Here is a 7,618-nt window from a genome sequence, read left to right as displayed (position 1 = left end):
GAGTTCATTCTATTTCCAGAGAGCCGGAAGGGTGGATGTGATTTTATGTGTGTCGGCTTTGCTTGGCTTGTTCCAGTTGACCATGACAGGATCCTGTCTCTCTGCTAGGATCCACCTCTTCCTTCCTTAACATAGGTGCCTCCCAAATAACTGTTCCCACCCCTTTCCACCTCCTTCCAGGACTCCTACTTGTGGTGGTGTGGAGTGTGACAGCTCGATACCCATGCATGGCACTAGGGAATGTTAGAGGTGGGACAGGCCTTGACCCATCCCTTCTTTTCCTTCTCTTCATTTTTTTCCTTCTATCCTTTTATTTATCCTTCAGTTTCTCTCCTCCAAATTAGCAACATCCTCATGCTTTTAAAAGCCCCACAAATCTTTAGAAGCTTTCAAGAGGGAGAGATAAGTATGAGGAGGAGTTTGGGAGACTGATCACAGGACAGTCATGGTTCCTGCCCTTAGGAAGTGTGATAAGCCAGGTAAAGTGTATCCATCATCAACAAAATTTAGCATTATTGAATTGGGGTGTGTAATAAGGCAGATGAAGTGTATCTATCATCAACCTAAATCTGTCATTACCAAATTTAAAGGGGCAGTGAGGGGGGAAGAGTGAGTGAGGTTTCTGTTGACAGCTTGAAGGACAATTGGGAATCATTTCAGGAAGTCTTCCAGGAGGAAGTGACCTGTAAAAGAAAGGAAGGTTGTGTTGCGTGGAAGAGAAGTGAAAAGGCCTGAACAAAGAATGTGAAGCATCTCTGGGGAGAAAACTGGATTGGGAAAAGAAGGCCTAGGAGGTAAGAAATCCAAATGAAAGAGACCATATTTCTTTCACAATTCCCACTCACTGTGCCCTTCCCAAAGATTTTCTTCAATCTCGATTGTTTCTATAATGACTCATTTTTTTAAGGACTTGGACGTTTACACTATGCTTTAACATAACTGGAAATTCTATTAGACCAGAGCAGTTTTCCTATACAACTACTCCAAGGACTCTGAGTAAAAATTGCCCTGATGTGGGAGGCAGTTTTAGGAGGAGTGGCTTGAGGCAGGGATAAAGGAAGAAGATCCAGCCAGATTAATCCAATCAATCTTGATACTCAAATACATGACTATGTTATAGAAATGTCACCTTCACAGTCCATTCTCTCTTTTAACCCTGGAACAGCTGTAAGGCCAAGTCCAGCCATGTTACAGTGAGGCCTCTGGGATTCTGGCGTGGTAAGGGATTTGACTAGGCTCAAACAGCCGGCAAGAGGCAGAGCTGGTACTGAAATTCAAACCTGCTGGCTCCAAAGTCTGTATTGTTTTCCTTAAATATTAATTTCTTTATTTTGAGATGTTGCTTTCTCTTTTCTGTCCCTCCTGGAAGCCTCCTTCCTTTCTCTGCCTTTAAATTTCTGCTTAGGGCTAACGGTTTCTCTGAAATGTTGCCCATCCTTCAAGTTCATCCTAGGTGCTCACTTATTCTCTTTCCTTCTAACAACACACTTGTCTATGTCACTAATATTTCTATCCATCATTTAAATTCTCCCTTAAACATTCACTATTTGTCTTCTCAATTTTCTCAAGGCCTTCTTGTTCACCAAGCCCTTAGCACCTTCCAGTTTGTTTGTTTGTTTGTTTGTGACAGAGTCTCGCTCTGTCGCCAGGCTGCAGTGCAGTGGCATGATCTCAGCTCACTGCAGCCTCTGCCTCCCAGGTTCAAGCGATTCTCCTGCCTCAGCCTCCCAAGTAGCTGGGACTACAGGCACGTGCCATCACACCCAGCTAATTTTTGTATTTTTAGTAGAGATGGGGTTTTGTCATGTTTGCCAGGCTGGTCTCGGACTCCTGACCTCAGGTGATCTGCCTGCCTCAGCCTCCCAAAATGCTGGGATTTCAGGTGTGAGCCACTGCACCTGGCCAGCAGTTTCCTTTTAAGAGCTGTGCATTCACTCATCCATTCATTTAACCATTCAACAACTATTTACTAAGCACCTACTATGTGCCATGCATTGTTCTAGGAGTTAGGAACAGTGGAGAACAAGCCAGTCATAGTCCCTTGTCCTCTGGTAATTTAGATTCCACTGAAAAAGGCCAACAATAAGCAAGTAAATAAATAAATTAACAAGATAATTATAGATTGTGATCAGTGCTTTGAAGAATACAAAGTGGGTAATATAAGAGGAATTAACTGGAGGAGGTGTGCACTACTTTTAATAGGATGTTAGAAAAAGCTCCTCTGAGAAGGTGATGAGAGGGAGCCGCAGTGAGGAGAGTTGGGGGAGAGCAACAACAGCAGATGCAAAGGCCCTGAAGTGTGAAAGATCTTGAATGTACGAAGTGTAATACAATGGTTTGATGTGAGATTGGAGAGGTACCAAGAGCCAAGCTGTGTAGGACCTTAGGGACCAGGATAAGGAGTTGATCTTTGTTCTAAGAGCAATGGAATGACACTGAGGAGCTGTAAGTGTGATATTTACATGGTCTAATCGATTGATTGATTGACTGATTGATTGATTGTAGAGGTGGATTCTGGCTGCGTTACCCAGGCTGGTCTCAAGCTCTTGGCTTCAATCAATCCCCCACCTTGGCCTCAGCTCCCAAACAGCTGAGATAATAGGCATAAGCTGCCACACTCAGCATGATTTACATATTTTGAAGCTCATTTTGTCCTAGTAGTCTTTTCTCTCAGTTTTCTTTTCTAATTCCCATCCCCCTTCACATTATTTACATTCAAGATGATAATCTCATTTCCATGTCCACTTCCCCATCAGGGAGAATAGGTCTTCCAAACAAGTTATTTATTATCCCGTATAAGGATTGCTAGTAAGTGCACCAAATGCAGCTAATTTTTTTCTGGCTCCCACCTCTATTAAATACTTCAAAGAATCATAGATTTGTAGAATGTTAGAGTTGAAGGGAACATTAACAATGTGTCGTCTAGCCCTTACAATATGAATAAGAAAATTGATGCCCAGAGAGATGACCTAGCTGGTGCGTAAGTAGGGAAAACTTTCTGATCCTCATCCCTCAAGAATGCAGGAGCACGTTCCTTCCTGTCTTTTAGGCACCTATTTCAATTAAGAAAAAAATATTGGCTGGGCGCAGTGGCTCATGCCTGTAATCCCAGCACTCTGGGAGGCTGAGGCAGGCAGATCACGAGGTCAAGAGATCGAGCCCATCTTGGCCAACGTGGTGAAATCCCATCTCTTCTAAAAATACAAAAGTTAGCTGGGCATGGTGGCACATGCCTGTAGTCTCAGCTACTCAGGAGGCTGAGGCAGGAGAATTGCTTGAACCCAGGAGGTAGAGGTTGCAGTGAGTCAAGATCGTACCACTGCACTCTAACCTGGCGACAGAGCGAGACTCCATCTCATTTAAAAAAAAAAAAAAAAAGTCAGGATGTCCTAACTGGATTCTTGGCTTCAAGGTCAATCACCATAGGTCGGTAGTGCTGCAGCTACTGCTAGCATAGCGTCCACTGGCCCAGCTGCCCTACCGCCATGGACATTTCATGTTTATTGGGGCTCATCCATGCTCTTCTATAGGAAAATAGGCTCTACCTCATTTCTGCATTTCAAATCTCATACAAATACATTTAGTTGGAAGGACTTAATTCATGTCCAGAATCCTAGCTCCAAAGACTCTGAGAAATAGAGTTTTTTACTTTTCAATCTCTTCAATAGAAAGGAAGTGAGGTCAATCCACACATGTAGGATTGGCAGATAAAATGCAGAACATCCAGTTAAATTTGAATTTCAGATAAACAATGATTTTTTAGTATAAATATCTCCCAAATACTGTATGGGGCATACTTACACAAAATAATTATTTATTATTTATCTGAAATTCAGATTTAAATGGACATCCTGTACTTGTATTTGATAAATCTGACATTTTAACAAATATCGAGCACAGAGACTGAGAGCAGAAGTCCTTAATTTAGGTGGGTGACATTGAGGAAGGCCCATCTTCCGAGGTGATATTTAGGGGGAGACCTGAGAGATGAATAAGAGATCGTCATGCACAGAGAGGAGAGAAGGGCATTCCAGGAACTGGTAACAGCTTTGCAACAACCTAGAGGCAAGAACAATTTGGGCTAATTTAAGCAAAGTTGACACATGATGAGTTGGGACTAAAGATGGCACAAGATAATAATGAAGACTTAGGCAGAGACTAGAGCAAGCGAGATCTTAAGTTTTAGTAGTGGAATAAACAGGAATGGAATGAGGGAGACCCAGGGTCACTACCTGCTAATGGCATTCCCAGAGTTGTATATGGCAGTCATCCCAAAGAGAGAAAACTATGCCAGTAATTTAGGTGAGAAAGGATGATGATGGCTTGAGATAGTGGGATCCAGTGGAGCTGAAAATGAGCAGGCCAATTTGAACTGTATTTTGTAGATAGAATTGACAAAAACATTGAAGTGGCCTTTGGGCAATGAGGGAGGGGAAAATCAAGAATAAATTTCTAATTTCTGGAATGGATGACTGTGTAATTGCAAAGCTGTTACAGAAATGGGTGATATTCTTAATGAGCTTTGGATGTTGAGATGGGATCACAAGAGAGGGGGTAAGGACAAAGTGATGCGATATTTTGTTTCAGTTGGACAACAGTCCACAATAACTGCTTCTCCTCTCTGCAGAATATTCCCTAACATGCACTGAGACCTGTTTCCTCTGTCCTTCTCTCCTTCCTCCCTGCCTTCCCCTTCATCATTTTCTCTTTTTTATTCTCTGTCCTTTCTTTCTGCTCTGTAGTCATCCTATTTCCTCGACAGATTCAAAGTCTCAGCCAGTGAGATAGATGGAGTGTAGGCAGCTAGAAATGGAAAGGATTCCTGTGCTTCTGTGATTCACAGTCTCCCGGTGGGCCTTTAAACCATTTAACCTCTGTTGTCCAGACCCCAGGAAGAGGTGAGGCTGGAAGAGGTAAAAGAACTTGGACTGGAGCAGCAGGGGAGGCCCTGGAGGAAGGAGCAGGCATCATCCTCCAGCAAATGGGCAATCCATTAGTCCAAACTCCTCATTTTAAAATTGAAAAAACTAAAGTCTTTGCCCATTTTGACTAAACCAGATAAGAAATATACAGTATGAAGGAACATTGACACCACTTAGAAATAGTAGGTGTCAAGATGTGACTTGACTCTTGTTAGTTTTGTGACTACAAAGTGAAAACAATTATACTTATATCAAAAAAATTGTTTTAGGAATGATAAAAGTAATTTATATTTATTCATCCAAAAATACTTATTAAGGACCTACTATGTGCCAGATACAGTGTTGAAAGATGGGGACTCAGTGGAGATCAACACAGACAGGAACCTGCCCTCATGGGAATTAAACTCTAGTGGGGAAAACAGCTCATTAACAAATAAATAAGTGGAATCTATGGTAGGTACCATGAAGCAACATAAAGCTGGGAAGAAAGATACAAATACTAGCATAGTTTTCTCTCTCTGGGAATGACTGCCTTATACAACTCCAGGGAATGCCATTAGCAAGTAGTGGCCCTGGATCTTCCCCCATTGCACTCTTGCCTATTCCACTACTAAAACTTAAGTTTTTGCTTGCTCTAGTCTCTAAGTCTTCATTATGATCTTGCGCTATCTTTACTCCCAACTCATCATGTGTCAACTTTGCTTAAATTAGCCCAAATTGTTCTTGCCTCTAGGTTGATGCAAAGCAAAGCTGTTAGTATGCCTGGAATGCCTTTCTCTCCTCTCTGAGCATGAAGATCTCTTATTCATCTCTTAGGTCCCTCCTTAAATATCACCTAGGGAGATGGGCCTTCCTCAACGCTGGATGGAGTGCTGGATGGAGTAGACAGAGTTACAATCTCAATAGATTCTATTTAAGCAAAGATTTGAAGGTGGTAAGAGAAGTCGTCAAGTGCTTATCTGAAGGAAGGATCATCCAGATGAAAGGAAAGGCAGAGGCAGAGGCAGAGGCAAAGGCTGTGGTGCTGAAACTGCTCATGTGTTTGAGATTTAACATGAGGCCATGTGGCTGGGCCAGAGGGAGCAGCAGGTGTGGAGTAGGAACTCAGATAGGCGACTGACCGACTGTGCAGGGCCTTGACATTGTCAGGACTTTCTTCAGTACTGGGTGAGGTGAGCCTGGCAGGGATTGGAAGTGATGGGGAGGGACTGCTTTCTGGACGTGTTTCTGCATTGGTTGTGGAGTGTGAGAGCAAAGCAGGAGGCAGGAAGCTCTAACAAGTTTGGCCCCAGCATGGGGAGGATGGAGCTGCCAGTGATTGCAGTGGGAAGAACTGTGAGGAGCTGGCCTGGGCAGGAGGACCAGGGTGGCATGTTGGACATGTGAAGCCAGGAGGCCTGTGGGCCATCCAACAGCGCTGTGAACTATGCAGCCCAATGGAAGCATATCTGAAATTAGGAGTGGTGGAGAAACAAAAAGAACAAGGATAGTTCATATTAACACAGTAATAATTTTGCAATTTTATAATTTTCAAAACATTAAAGATTTTACTACTTTCTTAACTACTCCAGGAGCTTGTGTCACATTCCAGTCACAGGGAGGAAACTGGGGGCCATGCAGGGTAAAGGTCAAAGCCTGCATGCTGGGACTCAAGTGCTTCTTCCCCAGCAGTGTTAGAGCACCGACTCTCAGGAACACAGAACTTGAAGAGAGTGTCTGGGTCGTGGACTGTGAGTCAGAGAAACCAAGCCAGGGGCATGCAAGGCAGCACAAGGCAGAGCAGGGGAACCCAGCAAGGGAGGCGGCAACACAGAGTGACCTAGAAAAGCCTGATGAACTGAGAGCCAGCCCACAGCAGTCCCCATGTACCTCTGCGTCTTGGTCCACATGACAGACTCTCCCTCCCTTCCTTCCTTCCTCTCCTCTGGTGACCAGTAGCCAAAACATCACCAGCACGCTGCTGGCATCCAGCCTGCCAATTAGTTCAGGAACCACTCCCTCTGACTGCCTCCTGAGCCTCAGATGTTACCTCCCCCGTCTCCCAAACACACCCCTCCAGCTCTGTCCTGCCTGCCCGGAATCTCTGGAAGGAAAACTGGCCCCGGGACCTGCCTTGGACTCTCTGGCTCCCCTCATCCAGCCCCTCCCTCCACAGAGGATGGTATCTCGCACACTTTTATCTGCCATTTCTGGACACCTTTGCGAGCGTCCTTGAAACTAGCGCTTGATAGAGTTATCCACGCCCATGTGAGGCTCCCCTGTCTCCTGGGTGGCATATGTGGCAGGAGAAGCAGGGAGGAGCTTCAAGGAAGCAGAGGAAAGGAACCTATAAGAGCTCTTGGGATGGTTCCAGGAAGCCGTGAAGATAGAGCCATGCTGAAAGGAGAAAGGCAAAGGCTACAGAGAAGTGAACACTGAAGAGAAATTAGGCAAGAATAAGGCCTACAAAGTTAGAGGAAGGGAATGGGAGGGCAAAACAACAGCACCAGAAAGGAATGAGGAGGCCGGGCGCGGTGGCTCATGCCTGTAATCACAGCACTTTGGGAGGCTAAGGCGGGCGAATCACCTGAGGTCAAGAGTTCGAGACCAGCCTGACCAACATGGAGAAACCCCGTCTCTACTAAAAATACAAAATTAGCCGGGCATGGTGGCGTATGTCTGTAATTCCAGCTACTCGGTGAGGCTGAGGCAGGAGA

Source organism: Mandrillus leucophaeus, unplaced genomic scaffold (genome assembly GCF_000951045.1).
Source record: "Mandrillus leucophaeus isolate KB7577 unplaced genomic scaffold, Mleu.le_1.0 Scaffold660, whole genome shotgun sequence".
NCBI classification, from domain to species: Eukaryota; Metazoa; Chordata; class Mammalia; order Primates; family Cercopithecidae; genus Mandrillus; species Mandrillus leucophaeus.
This window is presented reverse-complemented; position numbering follows the sequence as displayed.